Raw genomic sequence first — 25896 nt, forward strand, 5'->3', positions numbered from 1 at the left:
ATCCGCGGCGAGCGCTCACCAATGCTGTATCGGCAGCCTCATCGCAGGAGAACCAAGAGGAAAACAAGCTGTGCCAGAAGTTTCCAAATCCACGCGACGACGGAAAGCTGGGCCAAAAAGGCTGCGAACCCCTTTTCGCAATTCTGAAAGTGGTGAGCATGATCCCGAGTTCCTCAAGTCGAAACTTAGTTAGGTCTAGGGGACGGGGTTAAGGGTAATTGTAATGTGTTACCCCTTTGACGATGTGCCGTGTGTTCCCCATTTCCATAGAGTTAAGTTTATAGATGTGTGCATGCTTGTAGTTGCTTTAATCTGTGCTTATGACATGTATTTTATAATGCTGCAAACTGTTCAATAAAAGCATCCATTTCGTGCTATTCAACCTGGTCTATTGAGTTTTTCTCTGCACTACAGCTCCCTGCACCTAAGTCCAAGGTCTAGAACCGTAGGGGAGGGTGGGTCGAACCACTCAAGGGTAATTATTGCAAGAAGCCTGGCAGGAGACCAGAGCAAGCAAGAGAAACCCTCTACACTTGTGCACCAGTCGCTGAAGATAAGCATGCAGGTGCAGCAGGCGGTTAAGAAGGCAAATGGTATGTTGGCCTTCGTAGCGAGAGAATTCGAGTACAGGAACAAGGATGTCTTGCTGCAGTTGTACAGGGCCTTGTTGAGACCACACCTTGAGTATTGTGTGCAGTTTTGGTCACCTTAGCTGAGGAAGGATGTTCTTGCCATGGAGGGAGTGCAGCGAAGATTCACCAGACTGATACCTGGATTGGCAGGAATGACGTATGAGGAGGGATTGGGTCGATTGGGGTTATACTCGCTGGAGTTTAGAAGAATGAGAGTGGATCTCATTGAAACTTATAAAATTCTGACAGGACTAGGCAGACTAGATGCAGGAAGGATGTTCCCGATGGTCGGGGAGTCCAGAACCAGGGGTCACAGTCTAAAGATAAGGCGTAAGCCATTTAGGACAGAGATGAGGAGGAATTACTTCACCCAGAGAGTGGTGAGCCTGTGGAATTCTCTACCACAGAAGGCAGTTGAGGCCAATTCATTAAATATATTCAAGAAGGAGTTAGATATATTTCTTAAGGCTAAACGGATCAAGGGATATGGGGAGAAGGCAGGGACAAGGTACTGAGTTTGGATGATCAGCCATGATCTCATTGAATGTCGGAGCAGGCTCGAGGGGCCGAATGGCCTACTCCTGCTCCTATCTTCTATGTTTCTATGTTTCTATGACAGAGACACTGACTGAGAGAGACACTGACTGACAGAGACACTGACCAACAGTGACACTGACTGATAGAGATATTGATTGACAGAGACACTGACTGATAAAGACACTGACTGATAGAGACACTGACTGACAGAGACACTGACTGATAGACAGACTGACTGAAAGTGTCACAGGATGTCTGAGGCAATGATTGAGAAAGACTAGTGGAGGCTAAAGTAATGCAGGCAGCACACTAAATTAGCATGATTGAAGTGATTGGCTCAGTGCTCAGCAGGGTACCCAATATCGTGGGAAGTCTGCTCTGTATTTAAAGGTTGCCTGCAGTGTGAAACGCTATCTGCACATCTTAAAGGGGCGGTGCTTTCTGAAAGAAGCACCTCATTCTTAGTGGAGGTAAGCAAAGAGGACGTTACCAATGTTGCAACAGGCCAGAGAAAGGGCACCTTGTTTCTCGAATGCAGCACTGGGGGCCTCAGTACAGAAGCTTGATTGGGGGAGACAGGTCCTCTACCCGCAGGGGGCCAGGTGGCCTTCCAGACAGACTGTATGAAGGCAGTGGGAGCAGATTGCTGAAACAGTCAGTACCACTACTCTTTCCCCATGGACCTGGATCCAATGCCGCAAGAAATTTAGTGACCTCACACGAGTGGTCAAGGTGAGTGAATGCATCTTCAAATGCCATATCCCAGCAACTGCACCACAAGCCTCACACACTGCTCAATGCACCACACCCCCATCACTCACCTACCAACAAGCTCTATCAATCACCACTCATACCTCACAATCATCGCTTCACCTCACCCTCACACACTTACCACTGTTGCAAGCCTCACTCCCACATCTCACACCTTGCATACAAGGCCAATTAGTCAACCATGACAGGCACGTCACTCAAACACATTGCACCGCACTCACTGACACCCTTTCTCTTTCAGGCCAAAGTGGTGCATAACTGTCATCAGCAGGAGCTAACAGGCAGGGGCAGAACCTGACCCAGCTGGAGGAGACAGTACTGGATATAATTGAAGGAGTCATCACTGAGGCCGTGCCGATCGGCGAGGCTGAAAGCATTGATGATGACAGTATGTTCATACCTAATCCTTCTTCTCACATCCCACTTCCCCCTTGTAATGTATACAACATTGAAGGGACTACTTTGTATTGCGGATGTACATCCTTAGTTGCGAGCGTATATAACAGATACGTATCGATTTGTACAGTCAGTGCCGAAGCTCCAGTTACCCAGTAAAGATCACTTGAAGTTACTCTCAGTCTCTGCTGCTTTATTATTTTATGTAGTTATGTATAGCGGTACAAACACAACAAATTGGCGACGAGAATTATGAACCTACGTCTTCCTATTCTGGCATCGCATCCAGAGGACACCGAAACTTGGAAGAAAGGAGCGAGAAGGTAGAGAAAATGGAGTACGCTTGCTAAGCTAGGCCGGGGAGACATAAGTCAAGTGAAAAGTGCACAGGACTTGCATGACGCTAGCTAATTAGTAAAGAAAGAAAAGCGGGTTTGTAAAAAAAAATGGTGATGATTGGCACGATTGCAGCATTTGATAGCAGCATTGAAGACTGGGCAACTTACATTGAAAGAGTGGCGTTGTACTGTGTGGCTAACGGAGTGGAGGTAGAAAAGAAAGCCACTGTTTTCCTGAGTGTTATGGGTGCGAAGACATACGGGCTGCTACGTAGTTTATTAACCCCTGAAAAGCCAGCAAACAAAACATTCAAACAAATAGTGGACACACTCCAAGACCACTTAAGCCCCAAACCACTGCTCATAGCCGAAAGATTTAAATTCCATAAACGGAACCAGAGCAAAAATGAAAGCATTTCTGAATATTTGGCAAAGTTGCGCAAATTATCAGAACATTGCCAATTTGGAGTGGGCTTATCAGACGCATTGAGGGACAGATTTGTGTGTGGCATGCAAAATGAAAGCACACAAAAGAAGCTCTTGTCTGAAAAAGACCTCACATTGGAGAAGGCTCTGAGTATCGCAATATCAATGGAAGCAGCAGCACGTGGCGCTTTAGAAATTCAACAAAAATCCCTGGAATATTCCACTAACAAAATGTCACTGAAACAAGAAAAGAAGTGCTATCGCTGTGGTAAAATGTCACATGACCACAATGACTGTTGGTTTAAAGACAAAGATTGCAGACAATGTGGCAAACAAGGGCACATTGAAAGGGTCTGCAAAGCAAAGAAGCAGAAAACTGATACAAAGGCACACCAAGTGACTGAAAACAAGAAACCTTTCAAAGATAGATACAAGAAGGTACACTACGTGACTGGAGACAGTTCAGATAATGAAAAAAGTGACACAGACTCAGAGGAAGAGGATTTGGCTTGTCTGAAACTACACAGTGTGAAAGAAACAGAGAATCACAGAATAATATGGATTACTCCAGAAGTGGCAGGAGTTAGGCTGAAAATGGAGTTGGACACAGGCTCAGCTTTAACAGTGATCTCTGTACATGACTACAAATGGCTGTTTTCACACATACCGCTAAGGCCAACTAAAGTACTGTTAAAGACATACACAGGACAAAGAGTGTGCCCCAAAGGTAAAATAAAAGTGACAGTGACGTACAAAGAAAAAAAAATACCACAATTGAACCTCTATGTAGTGGAAAATGGAGGACCACCATTGCTGGGACGCGAATGGCTCAGGAAAATACAGTTGGATTGGCACACCATCCAAGCACTGTTTGTGTCAGCAAAGGAGGACAGCAACGCCACTCCTGAGAGACTGTCACAAATACTCTCTGACTCTCAGGAACTGTTCAAGAAGGGAATAGGAACACTTAAGGGCATGAAAGCAAAAATTAAGATTGAGGAGAACGCAAATCCAAAGTTCCACAAGGCCAGACCAGTGCCTTATGCAATTCGCCCTTCAGTAGAAGCTGAGCTGGAGAACTTGGAGCAGTTAGGGGTCCTGTCCAAGGTGGATTGGAGTGAATGGGCCACACCTGTAGTTCCAGTGATGAAGAAAACCTCCAGCACAAAACCAGGAAAGCCAAGAAAAGTGCGCATCTGTGGAGACTTTAAAGTGACTGTTAACCCAGTCCTCCACACAGTACAGTACCCATTGCCTTGCATTGAGGACATCTTTGCTTCCCTGTCAAGAGGGGAACGCTTCACAAAGATTGACTTGGCCCAGGCCTATCTCCAAATGGAAATTGATGATGCATAAAAGAAGTACCTGACAATAAATACGCACAAAGGCCTTTTCCAGTACAATCGGCTGGTATTCGGAATAGCATCAGCTCCTGCAATCTGGCAAAGGGCAATGGACCAAGTCCTGCAGGGGATTCCAGGTACTCATAGATCATAGAGATAGGAACAGGAGTAGGCCATTCGGCCCTTCGAGCCTGCTCCGCCATTCAATGAGATCATGGCTGATCTTCATCTGAGATCTTAGCTGATCTTACCAGTTCAGTACCCCGTCCCCGCCTTTTCTCCGTAACCCTTAATCCCCTTAGCCTTCAGAAATATATCCAATTCTCTCTTGAAAATATTTATTGAATTAGCCTTCACAGCCCTCTGTGGCAGGGAATTCCACAGGCTCACCACTCTTTGAGTGAAGAAATTCTTCCTCATCTCTGTTTTAAATGATTTGCCCGCTATTTTTAGACTGTGGCCCCTGGTTCTGTGCTCCCCTGCCATTGGAAACATTCTCTCTGAATTCAGCCTGTCCAGGCCTGCCATAATTTTATATGTTTCGATGAGATCCCCTCTCAATCTTCTAAACTCCAGTGAGTACAAGCCCAAACTATTCAATCTCTCCTCGTAGGTCATTCCCGCCATTCCAGGTATCAGCCTGGTGAATCGCCGCTGCACTCTTTCCATGGCAAGAACATCCTTCCGCAGATGGGGCGACCAAAACTGTACACAATACTCCAGATGCGGTCTCACCAGCACCTTGTACAGCTGTAGTAAGGTATCCCTATTCCTATACTCGAACCCCCTTGATATGAAGGCCAACATACCATTTGCCTTCTTAATCGCCTGTTGCACCTGCATGCTCTCCTTCAGTGACTGGTGCACAAGAACACCCAGGTCCCTCTGCACTTCCCCATCTCCCAATCTATTGCCATTTAGATAATAATCTACCCTCCTGTTTTTACCCCCAAAGTGGATAACCTCGCATTTATCCACATTATAGTGCATCTGCCACGTATCCGCCCATTCCCCCAACCTGTCCAAATCGCACTGTAGCCTCCTGACATCCTCATCAGAGCCCACCCCTCCTCCTAGTTTAGTGTCGTCAGCGAATTTGGAAATATTGCATCCAATTCCCTGATCCAGATCATTTATATATATTGTGAACAGCTGGGGTCCCAGGACAGATCCTTGCGGCACCCCGCTGGTCACTGCCTGCCACTCCGAAAACGAGCCGTTTATTCCAACTCTCTGTTTTCTATCCGCCAGCCAGTTCTCTATCCACGTTAATACTTTGCCCCCAATCCCATGAGCCTTAATTTTGCATGATAATCTTTTGTGTGGAACCTTATCGAAGGCTTTCTGGAAGTCAAGGTACACCACATCCACTGGCTCTCCCCCATCTATTTTACCAGTTACTTCCTCAAAAAATTCCAGCAGATTAGTCAAACACGATTTACCCTTTGTAAATCCATGTTGACTCTGTCCGATCCTTTCCCCATTTGTCAAGTGCTCCGCTATTTTATCCTTAATAATGGACTCTAGCATTTTGCCCACAACCGATGTAAGGCTTACTGGTCTATAATTCCCTGCTTTCTCTCTACCCCCCTTTTTAAATATTGGGGTAACATTAGCTACCCTCCAATCCACGGGTACTGTTCCCGAGTCAATGGAGTTCCGGAAGATGATCCTTAGAGCATCTGCTATCTCCAGGGCCACCTCCTTAAGTACCCTAGGATGTAGTTTATCAGGCCCCGGGGATTTGTCGGCCTTCAGTCCCCTCAACTTACCCAACACCATATCCCTAGAGATACTAATTTCTGTCAGCTCCTCCCTCTCATTAGTCCCTATGTTTGCCGATATTCCTGGGAGGTTATTTGTGTCCTCCTTTGTGAATACAGAACCAAAGTATGAGTTTAATTGGTCTGCCATTTCCTTATTCTCCATTATATATTCTCCCGAATCGGACTGCAAGGGACCGACTTGGGATTTTACCAGTCTTTTCCTCCTGATATACCGATAAAAGCTTTTGCAGTCTGTCTTTATGTTTGCTGCAAGTTTACTTTCGTATTCTATTTTCCCCTTCCTGATTAATCCCTTTGTCCTCTTTTGCTGTATCCTGTACTGCCCCCAATCTTCCGGTCTGGTGCTTTTTTTTGCCAGTTGATATGCCCTTTTTTTTGATTTTATGCTGTCCCTAATTTCCCTCGTTATCCACGGTTGAGCCACCTTTTTAGGTTTATTTTTATGCCAAACCGGTATAAACATGTTCTGGAATTCTTCCATTCTATCTTTGAATGCTTGCCATTGTCTATCCACTGTCAATCCCCCCAGAAACACCACCCAATCAATCTTACCCAATTCCCGTCTCATACCCTCGTAATTCCCTTTATTTAAGTTCTGGACCTTAGTCTCTGATTCAATTTCCTCACTCTCCATCTCGACTGAGAGCTCGATCATATTATGATCGCTCTGACCCAAGGGGCCTCGTACAAGAAGATTGTTGATAAGTCCCTTCTCATTGCACAATACCCAGTCTAAAATGGCCTGATCTCGAGTCGGCTCCTCGACATATTGGTCCAGATAACCGTCCCGAAAACATTCCAGGAATTCCTCCTCCTCAGAATTTTTACTAATTTGGGTAGTCCAATCAATATGTAAATTAAAGTCACCCATGATGACAGCTGTGCTCTTATCGCACGCTTCTCTAATTTCCCTTTTTATGCCTTCCCTCACCTCCATATTACTATTTGGAGGCCTATATATCACACCCACTAACGTTTTCCTCCCCTTGCTATTTCTCATTTCTACCCATACAGATTCCGTTTCATCCGAGTTAATATCCTTCCTTTCCATTGCATTAATCCCCTCCTTTACCAGCAATGCTACCCCACCTCCCCTACCTTTTTGCCGATCCTTCCTAAATATTGTATATCCCTGGATGTTAAGTTCCCAGCCTTGCCCACCCTGCAGCCACGTTTCTGTAATCCCAATCAAATCATACTTGTTTACCTCTATTTCCACAACTAATTCATCCACCTTGTTCCTAATGCTTCTAGCATTAAGATACAAAGCCTTCAGGCTTGCTTTTTTCACACTCTCATTATGAATTAGTTTGGCCCTTTGTGTTTCTCTCCTTTGCTTATTGCTTCTCACCTTTCTACCATCTATTTCTGACTTCATATGACTTCCCTCTTTTCCACTATCTAGGTTCCCATCCCCCTGCCAAATTAGTTTAAATCCTCCCGAACCGCCCTAGAAAATATTACCCCGAGGACATCGGCTCCCTCACAGCTCAGGTGTAGACCGTCCCCTTGGTACAGGTCACTCCTCCCCAAGAACTGGTTCCAATGCCTCAAGAATTTAAATCCCTCTCCCTTGCACCACTGCTCAAGCCACGTATTTAGCTTATCTATCTTACTCTCTCTAAACTTATTAGCTCGTGGCACTGGTAGCAATCCAGAGATTACTACCTTTGAGGTCCTACTTTTCAATTTAGCTCCTAACTCCCTAAATTCAGCTTGTAGGACCTCCTCCCTCTTTTTACCTACATCGTTGGTACCTATCAGTGTTATCTTGATGACATCATCATTACTGGCAAGAATGACAACGACCACCTTTCCAACCTCGAACAGGTGCTCATCAGGTTACGGGAGTATGGGCTCTGAGCGAACCGAGACAAGTGTGAGTTTTTCAAAAAGGAAATCTCATACTGTGGACATGTGATTGACAAGGACGGTTTACACAAGTCTCCAGACAAGATTGAAGCTGTGATTAATGCACCAACACCTGAAAATGTGTCTCAGTTGAGATCATATCTTGGACTGGTGAACTACTATCACAAGTTCTTGCCCAACCTATCCACAGTGTTACATCCACTAAATGCACTGCTACAGACAGGGTCACAATGGAAGTGGAGTGGCAGCTGTGAACAAGCTTTTCAAGAGAGTAAAAGACTCATTACTTCAGAAGAGGTGCTAGCTCACTTTGACCCATCCTTACCTATTCGACTGGCATGTGATGCTTCACCCCATGGCATTGGTGCCGTGTTGTCACATAAGTTCCCAGATGGCTCAGAGAGACCAATAGCCTTTGCTTCAAGATCATTGACGACAGCTGAACGCAATTATGCACAGATTGACCGAGAGGCCCTCAGCCTTGTGTGGGGAGTCAAGAAATTCAACCACTACTTGTATGGTCAACAGTTTACACTGTTAACTGACCACCAGCCTCTCATTTCAATCTTCAACCCAAGGAAGGGCGTTCCAGTGATGACGGCACAATGGCTACAGCGATGGTCACTCTTCCTAGGGGCTCACCTGTATGACATTGAATACAAGGGGACCAAGCAACATGGCAACGCCGATGGTTTGTCACGTTTACCACTGCCGACCTCAGAGGAAACTACAACAGTTGACTCAGCAGAGGTATTTCACACAACAATAGTGGAGCAGCTACCAGTGACAAGCTCCCTCATTGAAAGAGAAACACGCAATGACCCTACATTGTCAAAAGTTTATGACATCACTGTGAAGGGATGGCCAGCACATGGTGACTCATTGTTTCCAGCATTCTCAACTAGGAGGGAGCAGTTATCAGTGTGTCGGGGAACACTGATGTGCAGCTCACGAGTTGTGATTCCTCCCAAGCTTCGTAACCGAGTGCTAGATGAACTGCATGAAGGCCACTTAGGTACGGTAAAGATGAAAAGTCTTGCCCGTGGTTACGTGTGGTGGCCGGGAATTGACAAACAGATCGAGGACCTGACAAAGAGCTGCTCAGGATGTCAAAAGGTCCAGAATGCACCACCACAAGCCCCTCTCCATCCATGGGAATGGCCCTCATCACCATGGCAACGTGTGCACATCGACTTTGCTGGACCGTTCATGGACTCCATGTTCTTGATTGCAGTCGATGCACATTCCAAATGGCCCGAGGTCATTAAAATGAAATTAACCACATCTGAAAAGACCATTTCAGTTCTGAGGACCATGTTCGCTAGAAATGGCCTACCAGAACAAATCTGCACAGACAATGGACGACAATTTGTCTCTGACGAATTCCAAAGGTTCACGAGGGAAAATGGAGTCAAGCACTACACATCTGCCCCGTACCATCCAGCTACAAATGGCTTGGCAGAAAGATTCATACAGACTTTCAAGAAGGCCATCAAAGCAATGTACAGCGAGAATCTACCACTGCAACACAAGATAGACAATTTCCTCTTTGCTTATCGGAACGCAGTACACGCAGCCACTAATCAGACTCCAGCGATGATGTTTCTGAACAGGAACCTGAGATCTCGCATGGACCTTCTTAAACCAAATGTACGTCGTGATGTAGAGAACAAACAGTTCAAACATTTGAATGCTAAGCCAACAAGAAGCTTCAGTGTGGGACAGTCAGTTCTTGCTCGTGATTTCCGGATGGAAAAGTGGCAACCAGGTACGATATCCACAAGAGAGGGACCACTGATGTATACTGTGGATGTGGGAGAGAACGTTTTGAGACGTCATGTGGACCAAATTCTGGATGTTCAGGTGGAAAACACCCCTATACCTCGCCCAGACTCACCTGACATGGAAACAGGCACTCCTGATTCATCATCAGCACCAGCCTCATCCACAGCTGAGAGCTCTACCTGTGCTGATAGCTCACCTGATGGACCTGTACCTGTATAGTCTCATTCCCCAAAGCAAAAGAGTCTGGAGAGACGTTACCCAGAGAGGCAGAGGAGGCCTCCCCAGAGACTTGACTTGTAAAAGGGCTGTTGACAAAATAAAATGTTATGTTGGAATTTGAATTTTATTACTTTTAAGAAAACAAAAAGGTTACTGTAAAGACAGGCTCTGTATGCTAATTATAGAAATTTTGCATTAATATGCTATTAAACTAAAGGGGGAGGAAGTGTAATGTATACAACATTGAAGGGACTACTTTGTATTGCGGATGTACATCCTTAGTTGCGAGCGTATATAACAGACGCGTATCGATTTGTACAGTCAGTGCCGAAGTTCCAGTTACCCAGTAAAGATCACTTGAAGTTACTCTCAGTCTCTGCTGCTTTATTCTTTTATGTAGTTGTGTATAGCAGTACAAACCCAACACCCCTCATCCCACAATCTCTTCTCACTTAAAAGCTGCTGATGCTGTATGCATGCACATCTTGCTCCCCCCTCTCCTCACCACACCCAACCCTTGTGCCTTTCTCCTTTCAGATACCCAAGAACTTCAACCTGGCCAGCTTGTGCATGAAGAAGTAGAAGAGGAGAGTGATAAAGAAGAGACACCGTCACTCGATCTGACACTCCCAGGCACCAGCTCAGAAAATGGCACTGCCATAGAGGGTAGTATAGAGGCGGGATCTGCACGTGGTGAATCACTGGGCATGAGTGGGCTGCAGCCAGTGCAGGGGGAAAGGGTAGCTCAGGTGCCAGCTCCCTGGAGGGCGAGGGCGCACACGTGTTCTGCTGCAGAGGACTCAGATGAGGACTTCAATGGGATGGATGGCCTAATGAAGGAGGGTGATGGGCATGCACACAGAAATGCTTGGTGCATTAGCTGGCCTGCCAGAGAGCCTCTTGTCGCTGTCAAGGAGCATGGAGGAGTCAGGCCACAGCATTGCACGGGGCTTTGCGCGGAGCTTGGAGCCCATGATTTCCAGGATGGAAATGATGGGCAACTCCATTAGAGCACTTGTGGACCCAACCATGATGCTATGATGTTGGGTGTGATGAGCGATGTCGCAACCTCCATTGCAGCACAGGCGGAAGCGACCCAATGTCTGAGTGCTGCAGTGGAAGCTGAGACAGCTCTCATGCAGTCTCAGCTTGCTGCCACGCAAGCTCAGACTGCTGCCATCATGGCTGGGTTTATGAGTGTGGAAAGGGGCTTGCAGGGTGTCACAGCAGTTCGGCAATCTGTGCTTCAACAGATGGCTAGGAGTGCTGAGGCGCCGCCCCGGGGGAGTGGCAGTGGGTCCGTGGAGCAAGAACCTGCTGTCCTCTCTCAGGATGACAACATTCGTACTTCCACCCCTGCCACTCCACCAGTGTCCTTGCTGTTGCCTGTCAGCCCGCCAGCCCAGACTGCTGCCGCCCATGCCGAGGTGGTGCAGTCTGCAGCCGGGTCTTCTGGGCCGAGAGCTGCTCGACGTCGTCCTGCAAGGCCATCTGAAGTCTCCCGCATGGAAAGCCAGCAGCCTTCCACCAGCCGTGCTGCAGCCACTGGGGTAGCACTGCGTACACACTGCTCCTGGTGTAGGTGCAGGTAGGAGATGTGCTCCTTGAAGACCCTAGGTGGGTATGGCCTCCTGTTGCGAGCCCTCCTCCCCCTCCCTCTGCGAGCAGCTTGTCTTCTTTGCTGCCTCTGCTCCTGTCATGCTGCAGTGTGAGCCCCCATGACTGGGAGCAAGTGGTGTAGCCCGAGGCCTTCCAGGAGTGACCAACACCTTCCCGATGTCCAGCACCACTCCCTGGAAACTTTAACAATGTTATCAATGTATTCCAGCTCCCCAGTGTTCCCACAAACTCTGCAAGAGCCAGTCCAAGAGGAATAATTAACTTACCGTCAGGTTGGACGTGTCCCTTTAAGCAGCGCCGGTGGGCGGTGCCTCGTGCAGCTGGACTCACGTTCAGCGGAGCGTGTTTAGGTGTTAAATTCAGCGTCAACATCAACAATGGAAGGTCGTGCATCAAGTCAACGTTACATGCTGACTGCCCGTGCTCGCATGGACGGCCCATGCTATTGCCCTCACCGAGATGGCGAACAGTGCGGGCCGCGCTGGAAGTGAGGTGCTCGCCATTTTTTTTCTCCAAACTGGCCTTACCCACCTACGCTAAGGTGCTGAATTTTGTGGCCTATCACTGATAGAGACACTGACTGAAGGGGTCACAGGCTGACAGAGAAAATGACTGACAGACACTACGGGCTGAATTTTAATGGGGAAGGCAGGTTGGGGTGGCGGGGGGGGGGGTGCTCCAAGGCAGTCGGGGAACCCGGGAGAAGGGGATTCCCGCAGGCCCTGCTGAAATTAATGGCAGAGCCTGATTTACAGGGGACGCCTCTGTTTCCCAACCGCAGCCAGAATGAGAGGCTGGCTGGTTCCAGCGGGCAGGCCTGCGGCACTAGGCCACGCAGGACGGAGGGGTGGTGTGGGGCCCGGAGGGGGCTGGAGGAGTGGGGGGGATGTATTAAAGATCACGGGCCGGGAGGAGCACGAGGGGTTGTGGGGGGGCGGGGGTCTCAACAAGATCGTGATGGTGGAGCAGCTGGAGGAACGGGCGGGGGCATGCTCAAAATGTTGGCATGCCTCAAGGCAGCTGGAGGAGCAGGGGGGAGGAGACATCGTGGGGGGCTCGGAGGCCGGGGTAGGGGGGAGGCCTGGTGTGCGATCGGAGGCCTGAGGGAGGGGTCTCCGATCGCGCGGGGTGGGTTAGTAAAGGCGCTTACCTCCTGGATCCAGCAGTCCTCTCCTTGCATTAGCTGGTGGCTTTCACAAGGCGTGAAAAACCCGAACAGATAAAGTTAAAGACAAAATGCAGGTTAAAGCACAGGCTTCCAGCCTCATTATAATATTTAAATAGGCGGCCCACATCCTGGCAGCGGATTGGCTGCCTGCCCCCGTCCCGCCTCCATTAAAAGCGGAAGTAGGCATGTTGGAGGCGGGATACAGGTTTGTAACAATTTAACTACCTCCCAACCGCCAACCCAACTTTTAATCAGGTTAAAATTTCCTCCTAAATGACAGAGACATTGACCTAGAGTCATTGACAGAAAGAGACACTGACTGACAGTGACACGGACAGAGACACTGACCGACACTCAGGCCAACATCCCCAGCATCGAAGCTTTGAACACACTCAATCAGCTGCGATGGACGGGTCACATCGTCCGCATGCCCGATACGAGACTCCCAAAACAAGCGCTCTACTCGGAGCTCCGACACGGCAAGAGAACTCCAGGCGGGCAGAGGAAACGCTTCAAGGACACCCTCAAAGCTTCCTTCAAAAATTGTAACATCCCCACCGACACCTGGGAATCCCTGGCCCAAGACCGCACAAAGTGGAGGAGAAGCATCCGGGACGGCGCCGAACACCTCGAGTCTCTTCGCCGGGAGCAAGCGCAAGCAGCGCAAGGAGCACACGTCAACCCAAGCACCCCACCCACCCGCCCCTTCAACCACCGCCTGCCCCACCTGTGACAGAGACTGTAGGTCCCGCATTGGACTCATCAGTCACCCGAGAACTCATTTTTAATGTGGAAGCAAGTCATCCTCGGTTCCGAGAGATTGCCTAAGAAGAAGAAGCAATGTTGTGCAGAGCGCAACTGATACTGTCACAACTTAACCTGTGCAACACTCTCTAGTTCCCTTTCCAGATTAAATGTTATCTGTCTCTTCCTTTGTAAAAACTTAGGCAAATGTTTAGCATTTTTGTCGCTTGTGAGGCATCAGTTGTCATTGCCCTCACCCGATCCAACTTTCAGTGGCTCCACTCCATCCCTGCTTTTCCTTTGACAATAACTAAAATCGTTTTTTTAATTATCATAGAATCATAGAAAGTTACAGCACAGAAGGAGGCCATTCGGCCCATCGTGTCCGCGCCAGCCAACAAAGAGCTCTCCGGCCTAATCCCACTTCCCAGCTCTTGGTCCGTAGCCCTGCAGGTTAGAGCATCCCAAGGGCACATCCAAGTACTTTTTAAAAGTGGTTAGGGTTCCTGCCTCTACCACCCTTTCAGGCAGTGAGTTCCAGACCCCCACAACCCTCTGGGTGGAGAAATTTCCCCTCAAATCCCCTCTAAACCTTCCACCAATTACTTTAAATCTGTGGCCCCTGGTTTTTGACCCCTCTGCTAAGGGAAATAGGTCCTTTCTATCCACTTTATCTAGGCCCCTCATAATTTTATACACCTCAATAAGGTCTCCCCTCAGCCTCCTCTGTTCCAAGGAAAACAGACCCAGCCTATCCCGTCTTTCCTCAGAGCTAAGATTCTCTACTCTCAGCAACATCCTTGTAAATCTCCTCTGTACCCTCTCTAGTGCAATCACATCTTTCCTGTAATGTGGTGACCAGAACTGCACGCAGTACTCTAGCTGAGGCCTAACTAGTGTTTTATACAGTTGAAGCATAATCCCCCTGCTCTTGTATTCTATGCCACGACTAATAAAGGCAAGCATTCCGTATGCCTTCTTAACCACCTTATCTACCTGGCCTGCTACCTTCAGGGATCTGTGGACATGCACTCCAAGGTCCTTTAGTGAATTACCCTTCACTTCTCTTGCCATATATGATTTGAAATTTCTCTTTGTCATTCTGACACCTCTGTAATACTCCTGGCATCTCTTTTGGTATTTAATGCATCTTAATTCTGTGTTATCTCTGTCCATGGCCTCAAATCCTTTGTGTTTGTTTGTGAGTTGCTGGATTGTCTCATCTATCAAATCAAAATCAAATCAAATCAACTTTTATTGTCATTGTTAGTGCACAAGTGCAGTACAACGAAATGTAGGCTTGCGGCTCCCGAGAGTGTACAATTTGGATTAGGACACTTAAACATTTCAACATACATTTGTACATATATATTAGCATAAATATGACCATAATAAAGTGCATCGGCAGATGTGCAGGCTTTAGTGTTTATTTGTGGAGTTCAGTAGGATGACAGCCCTGGGAAAGAAGCTGTTCCTAAATCTGGTCGTACGGGTGCGAATGCATCTGTAGCATCTCCCAGATGGTAGGAGGGCGAACAGACTGTGGCTGGGGTGGGTAGGGTCTTTGATGATGGACCGTGCCCTCCGTAGGCAGCGTTTCTGATATATATGTTCTATGGTCGGTAGCCGGGTGCCGGTAATGCGTTGGGCAGTTTTGACTACCCGCTGCAGGGCTTTCCGGTCATGGGAGCTACAGCTGCCGTACCATACCGTGATACAGTTTGTCAGGATGCTCTCTATAGTGCAGCGGTAGAAGTTAGAGAGGATCGGGGGTGACAGATTACATCCCTTCAGCCTCCTCAAGAAATATAGGCGCTGCTGGGCCTTCTTCACCAGAGAGGAGGTGTTGAGGGCCCAGGAGAGGTCTTCCGTGATGTGGACTCCGAGGAACTTAAAGCTGGCCACCCTTTCCACCTCCGCCCCATTGATGTGGATGGGGGTGTGACTTCCGCCTTTGGACTTCCTGAAGTCCACGATTATTTCCTTTGTTTTCTTGGTGTTAAGGGCCAGGTTGTTGTCGGCGCACCACTTCACGAGATGCTGGACCTCCTCCCTGTAGGCTGACTCATCGTTGTTGGTGATCTGGCCTACTACCGTGGTGTCATCTGCAAACTTGATGATGGTGTTGGGACCATTAACAGCCACACAGTCGTGGGTGTAGATGGAGTAGAGGAGGGGGCTCAGCACACATCCGTGTTCAGGGTCAGGGGGGGGGAGGTGTGGTTACCTAATTTGACAGACTGGGGTCTGTTTGTTAGGAAGTCCAGGGTCCAGTTGCAGAGGGAAGTGTTCAGGCCAAGAGTTTGGAGTTTGGTGGCCAGCTTGTTGGGGACGATAGTGTTGAATGCTGAGCTGTAGTCTATAAACAACATTCTGATGTAGGTCTCCTTACCATCTAGGTGATTCAGTGCCGAGTGTAGAGCAGTTGTGATTGCATCCTCCGTTGATCTGTTTGCCCGATAGGCAAACTGGTGTTGGTCAAGGGAGGCAGGAACACTGGCTTTGATGTGGGCTAAGACCAGTCTCTCGAAACTCTTCATTATGATGGATGTGAGTGCGACAGGTCGATAGTCGTTCAGACACGTCACAGCCGCTTGTTTAGGCACAGGAATGATGGTGGCGGTCTTGAAGCATGTAGGGACTACTGCCTGGGCCAATGCCAGATTGAAGATGGCGGTGAAGACATCAGCCAGCTGATCAGCACATTCCTTGAGTACCCGTCCAGGGATGCTATCCGGTCCAGTAGCCTTTCGTGTGTTCACTCTGTGTAGAGCGCCCCTTACGTCGGAGGTCGACAGAGTGAGCACCTGGTACATATAGATACATAGAAGATAGGAGCAGGAGTAGGCCATTCGGCCCTTCGTGCCTGCTCCGCCATTTAATGAGATCATGGCTGATCCTTTAATTCAGTATCCCGTCCCCGCCTTCTCTCCGTAACCCTTAACCCCTTTTGCCCGTAGAAATATATCTAATTCCCTCTTAAATATATTTAATGAGCTGGCATACACTGCCCTCTGTGGCAATGAGTTCCACAGGTTCACCACTCTCTGAGTGAAGAAATTCCCCCTCATCTCTGTCCTAAATGGTTTAGCCCTTATCCTTAAATTATGTCCTCTAGTTCTGTTCTCACCCGCCAAGGGAAACATTCCTTCTGCATCCAGTCTGTCTAGACCTGTCAGAATTTTATACACTTCTATGAGGTCCCCTCTCAATCTTCTAAACTCCAGTGTGTACATCCCTAAACTACATAGTCTCTCCTCATAGGTCATTCCCGCCATTCCTGGTATCAGCCTGGTGAATCGCCGCTGCACCCCCTCCATGGCAAGAACATCCTTCCTCAGATGAGGCGACCAAAACTGTACACAGTACTCGAGGTGTGGTCTCACCAGTGCCCTGTACAGCTGCAGCAAGGTATCCCTGTTCCTGTATTCTAACCCTTTTGCTATGAAGGCCAGCATACCGTTTGCCTTCTTGACCGCCTGTTGCACCTGCATGCTCGCCTTCAGTGACTGGTGTACAAGAACACCCAGGTCTCTCTGTACTTCCCCCTCTCCCAATCTATTGCCATTTAAATAATAATTTGCCCTCCCGTTCCTGCACCCAAGGTGGATAACTTCGCACTTGTCCACATTATAGTGCATCTGCCATTTATCCGCCCAATCGCCCAGTCTGTCCAAATCGCTCTGGAGCTTCCTGGTCTCTTCCTCTGAGCCCACCCCCCCTCCTAGTTTAGTGTCGTCTGCAAATTTGGAAATGCTGCATCCGACTCCCTGATCCAGGTCATTAATGTAAATTGTGAACAGCTGGGGGCCCAGGACAGATCCCTGTGGTACCCCACTTGTTACTGCCTGCCATTCAGAAAATGAGCCGTTTATTCCAACTCTCTGTTTTCTATCTGACAGCCAGTTCCCTATCCACGCCAAAACTTTCCCCTTTATCCCATGAGCCTCAATTTTCCATGCTAATCTTTTATGTGGGACCTTATCGAAGGCCTTTTGGAAGTCCAGGTACACCACATCTACTGGCTCTCCCCCATCTATTCTACCAGTTACTCCCTCAAAAAATTCCAATAGATTAGTCAAGCACGATTTACCCTTTGTAAATCCATGTTGACTCTGTCCTATCCTGTCCCCATTTGCTAAGTGCTCCGCTATTTCATCCTTAATGATGGACTCCAGCATTTTGCCCACAACTGATGTAAGGCTTACAGGTCTGTAATTACCTGCTTTTTCCCTACCCCCCTTTTTGAATAGTGGGGTAACGTTAGCTACCCTCCAATCCATCGGCACTGTTCCCGAGTCTAATGAATTCTGAAAAATCATCTTCCGGGGGTGGCAAGGCTTTGGTAGCCGGCTCCTTGTTGTCCCTGTCGAAGCGAGCATAGAAGTTGTTAAGCTCCTCCGGAAGGGAGGCGTCGCTGACCGGGGGACTGGTGTTTTTGCCCTTGTAGTCAGTGATGGACTGGATGCCTTGCCACATGCGCCGGGGGTCCGAGTTGTTGCGGAAGTGATCCTCTATCCGCAGTGTCTGTTTCCATTTGGCAGTCCTGATACCCTTTTTTAGGTTGGTCCTAGCTGCTCTGTAAGCCGCCGCGTCGCCAGATTTAAATGCTGCGTCGCGTGCTTTCAACAGTGAGCGGACCTCTCCGTTCATCCAGGGTTTCTGGTTGGGGTAGGCAGGAGAACCTTTCAGTTGGGTGCCTTTGCTTTGTATGGATACACACTGAACCATTGCCTTCAAAATCAATTCCATGAAGGAACTCTACCCCCAAGCCATATTTAAACCTGCCAGGCCCACTCCGACAAGACATCTCAAGTGCATGAAATTGGTCCTCTTCATTGAACCTGCCCTGGTAGTGTTTGATGGGGCAGTGTAGAGGGAGCTTTACTCTGTATCTAAACCGTGCTGTACCTGTCCCGGGAGTATTTGATGGGACAGTGTAGAGGGAGGTTTACTCTCTATCTAACCTGTGCTACACCTGCCCTGGGAGTGTTTGATGGGGCAGTGTAGAGGGAGCTTTACTCTGTATCTAAACCGTGCTGTACCTGCCCTGGGAGTGTTTGATGGGGCAGTGCAGAGGAAGCTTTACTCTGTATCTAAACCGTGCTGTACCTGCCCTGGGAGTGTTTGATGGGGCAGTGTAGAGGGAGCTTTACTCTGTATCTAACCCGTGCTGTACCTGTCCTGAGAGTGTTTGATGGGACAGTGTAGAGGGAGCTTTACTCTGTATCTAACCCGTGCTGTACCTGCCCCGGGAGTATTTGATGGGACAGTGTAGAGGGAGCTTTACTCTGTATCTAACCCGTGCTGTACCTGCCCTGGAGTGTTTGATGGGACAGTGTAGAGGGAGCTTTACTCTGTATCTAACCCCTGCTGTACCTGGCCTGGGAGTGTTTGATGGGACCGTGTAGGGGGAGCTTTACTCTGTATCTAACCCGTGCTGTACCTGCCCTGGGAGTGTTTGATGGGACCGTGTAGGGGGAGCTTTACTCTGTATCTAACCCCTGCTGTACCCCACCTGGGATCTCTTGTGCCTGAACAGGAAAATGCTCCCTTCCCCAACATTGAATCCGTCACCTGAATGAACACAAAGTTCACAGTAGTCGAAAGCAGGAGAGAAAATAAAGCGCTCCATGTAACGCAGTCGTTTGCACAAGAATAGATTCAAAAATTCTTACCGGAATTAGCGGATCAGGCAGGAACTATCGTGAGCGGTTGGGTAAATACTGCTCCAAGACTGTCAAGGAGTAGTTTTCAAGGATCTGATGCACTGATCTGAGTGTTACTGTGGTCTCATTGTGATTCACTTCACACATGTGTGGCATTGTGAGGTCAGCAGCTGGCGTGGATGCCCTGCAATGCTTTCTGGGAGTTGTGTCTGGTCCTGGGGCAGCAGGAACACTCTCCCCATAGAATGGGCCCACACTCGCCCGTTAACAAAGGGCTCGTGCCTTGGCTGTCACCCCAGTGCCCCATGCTGACCATTCTCGCTGCTGCCCATGAGATCTCCCCGCGCCCCACCCCTCCAACAACACCTCTGTTAGAATGTTTTAAGGTCTTTGAAAAAGTCAGTCTATCCCAGCATTCTTTTCTTTTAGCATTTATAGTGGTCGAGCAAATATGAGAGAAAGGGAAATCTTAATCTTGTCTCTATATGTAATGAACAGGCCTAGGGAGTGGGAGAAACATTTTGCCATGCACTTACTGTACTATAAACAAGGCTTGTAGCACAAAGGCAAAGGCAAAACTCCTGTCTTCTGGAACTTGCACGCTTTGTTAACTGCCAAAAATGATCGGTGAAGGTTGTAGTATAGTATAAGAATAGAAGCAGGTCCTCTTTAACTTCAGGGCATTCTTGAGGATCGGGAGCACAGCAGCCACGTGGAGGGTCTGCAGGGCGGGAGCTGGTCTCTCCAGGACTTGCTCTCTGACATCAGCGAGCGTTCTCCGAGGCAGTCGGCGCCTGGGAACCAGGTTGTATTATTTGCAAGTCATTTAATATTCATAGAATCATAGAAATTTACGGCACAGAAGGAGGTCATTCGGCCCGTCGTGTCTGCACCGGTTGAAAAAGAAATATCCAGCCTAATCCCACTTTCCAGCTCTTGGTCCGTAGCCCTGTAGGTAACGGCACTTCAAGTGCATATCCAAGTGCTTTTTAAATGTGATGAGGGTTTCTGCCTCTACCACCCTTTCAGGCAGTGAGTTCCAGACCCCCACCACCCTCTGGGTGAAAAAAGTTCTCCTCAACTCCCCTCTAATCCTTCTACCAATTACTTTAAATCTATGCCCCCTCGTTATTGACCTCTCTGCTAAGGGAAATATGTCCTTCCTATCCACTCTATCTGGGCCCCTCATCATTTTATACACCTCAATTAAGTCTCCCCTCAGCCTCCTTCATTCCAAAGAAAACAACCCCAACCTATCCAATCTTTCCTCATAGCTAAAATCCTCCAGTCCTGGCAACATCCTCGTAAATCTCCTCTGCATCCCCTCTAGTGCAATCACATCTTTCCTGTAATGTGGTGACCAGAACTGCACGCAGTACTCTAGCTGAGGCCTAACTAGTGTTTTATACAGTTGAAGCATAACCCCCCTGCTCTTGTATTCTATGCCTCGGCTAATAAAGGCAAGTATTCCGTATGTCTTCTTAACCACCTTATCTACCTGTCCTGCTACCTTCAGGGATCTGTGGACATGCACTCCAAGGTCCCTTTGTTCCTCCACACTTCTCAGTATTTAACCATTTATTGTGTATTGCCTTGCCTTGTTAGCCCTCCCCAAATGCATTACCTCACATTTCTCTGGATTGAATTCCATTTGCCGCTTTTCTGCCCACCCAGTCCATTGATATCTTCCTGCAGTCTACAGCTTTCTTCCTCACTATTAACCACACGGCCAATTTTTGTGTCATCTGTGTTGTGTATGTAATATGTGTGCTACTTTGAACCTATGGACAGGACTGCACTACTTGTAGGGCGTAGTGATACGCAGTACCACTCCTGGCCATAGGGGTTTAAATAGTACTGTGGGTACTGATCTCCCCTCAGTTCCCGCCTGTGGGCATGAAGTAAAGACCTACGTGCAGTCCCTACCTCCAACCAGTAAAGACCTGTTTGAGTTATACGTTTAAGTCCTTGTGTTAATTGTTCAATACAATACACATACTTAACACTGGCGACGAGTCGGTTCGAACCCTGCGGCAGTTATTCCACAGCGGCTTCGTCCAAAGACAGGACGTTGAAGAGAGGTTTCAATCCTCAACACCCCACTCAAAACTGAAGGGCAGCAGAAATCCTGACAGCTTCCAGCGACTGGAATCAACAGGCATTAGGACCCTGAAGCCTCCATAACCTCGTGGGTAAGCCAAGCAGCGTTGGCTGCAAAGATAAGGGCGATCGCAATCCCTGATAAGAGCCGCGGTGAAACGCGCGAGTGGGTAAGCCAGAGCCCGGGAGGGAGCGAGCAAGAGCCGCGCGAGCGGGTGAGCCAGAGGCCGGGAGCCGCTTCAAGTGCGAGGCGCAGCGCGGGCCAGTGATCGGGACCAAAGATAAGGGCCGCACTCGGGCGATCGGGACCGAAGATAAGGGCCGCACTCGGAGGCTGAAGGGAGACGGCGTCGGGGGACGGGTGAAGACCGCCAAGCGCGGGAAAACCGCCATTTTGTGGGCGGAGGACGACGGCAAGAGCGGGAAGCCACCATCTTTGATAACAAGTAAAGAAAAGAAAATCTGAGAAATTGCAAATCTACAATGCCTAAACACGGGAATATTAGCACCTTTGATAGTGACCTCGAAGATTGGGCCATATATGTTGAAAGAGTAAAAAATTATTGTAAGGCCAATAAAATTCGTGACCAAGATAAAGCTCTAACATTATTAAATTTAATGGGTGCGAAGACATACGGGCAATTGAAACACCTGTTATCACTAGATGAACCGGCGGATAAGACGTTCGATGAGATTGTTACTGTCCTGAAAGATCATCTAAACCCCACGCCGCTGATGCTAGCGGAACGATTTAAATTTTATGACAGAAGGCAGCTACAGCATGAAAGCAATGCTGAATATTTGCTGGAATTGCGTAAATTAGCGAAATATTGCCAGTTTGGAACGGGCCTGACAGATGCACTACGAGACAAATTTGTGTGTGGTTTATTTAAACAAGATACACAAAAGCGACTGCTTGAGGAGAATGAGCTGACGCTTGAGAAGGCGGTCACTATGGCAGCAGCACACGAAGCCGCAGCGAGAGGCACGGCAGTAATGCAGCTACGGTCACCGGAGCTCAGTGCACACAAATTGGGTGTGAGTTCTGGCAAATGTTATCGTTGTGGAAAGACAACGCATGATCAGAACCAGTGTTGGTTTAAAAACCAAGAATGTAGAACTTGTGGTAGGCTTGGACATATAGCTAGAGTATGCAGGTCAGCGAAGAAGACCAGCAACAAGAAGTCACCGCAAGGGAAATACGCAAAGGTACACAAGGTGGCCGAACAGGAGTCCGATTCAGACGCAAACAGTATTGAACTGGCTAGCTTAAGGGTACTCAACGTTGGTAAGGGTGCAGACCTCCAGACAATTTGGGTTACTCTTCAGATAGAAGGAGTCCAAGTAAAAATGGAATTGGACACTGGATCGGCATTGTCGGTCATAAATAAGAAAGATTACAGAAGGTTATTCCAACATATTCCCCTACAGGATACGGAGATTATATTGACAACCTACACGGGGCAGAGAGTGTACCCCATCGGGACAATAAAGGTTGCAGTGGCCAACAAGGGCGAAGGAAGTCAAATAATGGACTTATATGTGCTACCGGAGGGAGGTCCACCACTATTAGGCCGGGAGTGGTTTAGAAACATAAATATGGATTGGCATTCGCTAAAAGCCATAAAGAGTGAGAACTCGGTGCAGATAATCAGCCCAGACTCTAGAACTGATGATGGTAAAACCAACCCATGTGCAAAAGACAAAGTTTCAGCACAGAATTCCACTGAGCAACAACAACATAGTTTAACAGAGAATTCTGAGTCTGTCAAGTCTACTGATATGCACATTTTTGAGGGACATTGGGCTCGAACGCAACTCCATTTCAAACTACAACAGCAATTAGAACAAATGATTCGCCGTTTTGAGCAAGAGATGAATGAAATAAAAAAGTTCTTTGTTACAGAGTGGGAGAATCTGGAAAGTCAACAGAAGCAACTGATGGAGAAAATGGAGCAGGAGCACACCAACCATCTGCGCGAGGAGGCCGAATGAATCAAAGCTGATTCAGGTTCTGAAGGTGCGTGCCATAATCTGGTGTCAGAAGAGTTAACGGTCAGCCAACTCCTTCATATGCTGAGGGACAAGACTCTGAAATGGGAAAAACTTGAACACGAGCTGCGATCTTCAAAGGAAAAGGGTTCGGAGCTCTCAAAAGTCATTGAGATGGCTGATGTGATGACACAGACTGAAACGACTGCAACAGAGCAGCCATTGGATGCCAAAAGTACGCTGACTCACGTCAATGTAGAACAACAGACCGCTGAAACAGCTGCTCCGGTAGAGGGATTGCATAGTCCGATCAATCAATCTCCAAAGGAAGTTGAAGTATTAAAATCACAAATGAGGTCACTAGTAAACGACTTGCTGAAAGCCCAGAAAAAGCTGGATGCAGAGGTACACATGAAGAAGTCTCTTCAGGAAAGATGTCTGGATTTGGAACAAGAGCTGGCTAACGTCCAGCTGGGTATGGAGGAAATAGACGACCCTCTCACTGGTCTAGCTCAGGACGACACCGAATATTACCATGACCTGGTGGACGACACCGAATATTACGATGTCCTGTCCTGCCCAGCTTGTAACTTCGACTCCCAAAGTGCAGAAATCATGGAGGAGCACCAAAAGTCTACGGAACACCGGGAGAAGCTGGCTCTACGATGGAAACAGGAGGAAGAGAAGGAGGAACTGCGCATGCAGCTGGCAGCTGTGGCAGCTGACAATGGAGCCCAGAGAGTCTCCAAGAAGCAGAAAAGGAAAAGTCGAAACAGAAGATGACCCATCTGAACCATTATTACCACTACCAGATCACACACGTGGTCCCTCCGAACGGAGCCAATTCAGTTCGGAAGTTCAAACTGTTAAATCCATGGAAGGACTATTGAATGAGTCACTCCAGCAACGTGAACCGACTACACCACAGAGATTGAATCTGTGAACTGTTTTCCGCAGAGACTGAATCTGTGATCTGTTTTGACATGAAGTTATCTATGTATCTATGTTATTCTGTTATGTAAACCTGAAGTTATATATGTATATATGTTATTACGTTATGTTAAATGGGGAGATGACTGTAAAGCTAAGAAGGGAGGAATGTTGTGTATGTAATATGTGTGCTACTTTGAACCTATGGACAGGACTGCACTACTTGTAGGGCGTAGTGATACGCAGTACCACTCCTGGCCATAGGGGTATAAATAGTACTGTGGGTACTGATCTCCCCTCAGTTCCCGCCTGTGGGCATGAAGTAAAGACCTACGTGCAGTCCCTACCTCCAACCAGTAAAGGCCTGTTTGAGTTATACGTTTAAGTCCTTGTGTTAATTGTTCAATACAATACACATACTTAACAATCTGCAAACTTCTTAATCATGCTCCCCTACACTGAAGTATAAATCATTGATATAGACCACAAAAAGCAAGGGACCAAGTACTGAGCCCTGCGGAGCCCCACTGGAAACAGCCTTCCATTCACAAAAACACCCTTCGACCTTTACCCTCTGCTCCCCGCCACTGAGCCAATTTTGGATCCAACTTGCCGCTTTCCCTCGGATCTTTCTTTTTATTCATTCATGGGATCTGGGCGTCGCTGGCAAAGCCGGCATTTATTGCCCATCCCCAATTGCCCTTGAGAAGGTGGTGGTGGGCCGCCTTCTTGAATCCCAGGGACTTTTACTTTTTTGACCAATATTAAGGGAAGACCAAATCGGTCACTGTAATAAAGCTTGTTATTAGAAAAACCAGTCATGCGTGAATCACAAGCGGAGTTATTGTCGCACGGAGAAATCACTAACAACCTCTCGTCCTTTCACTGAGGGGGTCTGAGAAGCCCCCAGCCCTGTGAACGGGACAATGCACGGGGACTCTTTCTACAAGGGTCCGTACCTCTGAAGCATGTAGACAGAGTGGAGAAATCGCAACAAGAATACAAAATACAACTCGCACAAAAGCAGCTTCAGTTCTATTTCATCACTGACCTAACTTGCCCCATGGACTCAGACCTCCCGCTGATGCTGCCTCGTTTGGTGTATGTTCTTTCCAGACTGAACTGTGTGGATCACTTTTGACCCCTGTTCTGTGTTGTAGATACGCAATATAAATACACAAACTCCAAATACAACAAAGACACTGGCACTCTGATCCTATTCCGTATGATTTCCTGCACATTCTCAGGCCTGTACTTTTATTTTTTTTTAATCATTCATGGGATGTGGGCGTCGCTGGCAAGGCCAGCATTTATTGCCCATCCCTAGTTGCCCTTGAGAAGGTGGTGGTGAGCCACCTTCTTGAACCGCTGCAGTCCGTGTGGTGATGGTACTCCCACAGTACTGTTAGAGAGCGACTTCCAGGATTTTGAACCAGTGACGATGAAGGAACGATGATGTATTTCCAAGTCAGGATGGTGTGTGACTGGGAGGGGAATTTGGAGGTGGTGGTGTTCCCATGCACCTGCTGCCCTTGTCCTTCTAGGTGGAAGAGGTCGCAGGTTTGGG

General features: G+C 48.0%; 1 protein-coding gene across 2 annotated transcripts in view; it reads right to left on the minus strand.

Annotated features, from left to right (window-relative positions):
- Positions 1-19413, minus strand: part of LOC147105405 (uncharacterized) — a 143180-nt gene extending 123767 nt beyond the window's left edge. The window contains exon 1 of one of the 2 annotated variants that reach the window (XM_086011705.1): positions 19317-19413. The gene's annotated coding sequence lies outside the window, so the exon portion shown is untranslated. Of the gene's footprint in view, positions 1-12876; positions 12996-19316 lie in introns of those variants that run through there. The other variant, XM_086011707.1, reaches the window with a different exon arrangement.
- Positions 19414-25896: the final 6483 nt, after the last annotated feature.

The sequence above is a fragment of the Somniosus microcephalus genome, chromosome 18, assembly GCF_052327205.1.
Source record: "Somniosus microcephalus isolate GS21.2 chromosome 18, FLI_Smic_1.0, whole genome shotgun sequence".
Classification (NCBI taxonomy): domain Eukaryota; kingdom Metazoa; phylum Chordata; class Chondrichthyes; order Squaliformes; family Somniosidae; genus Somniosus; species Somniosus microcephalus.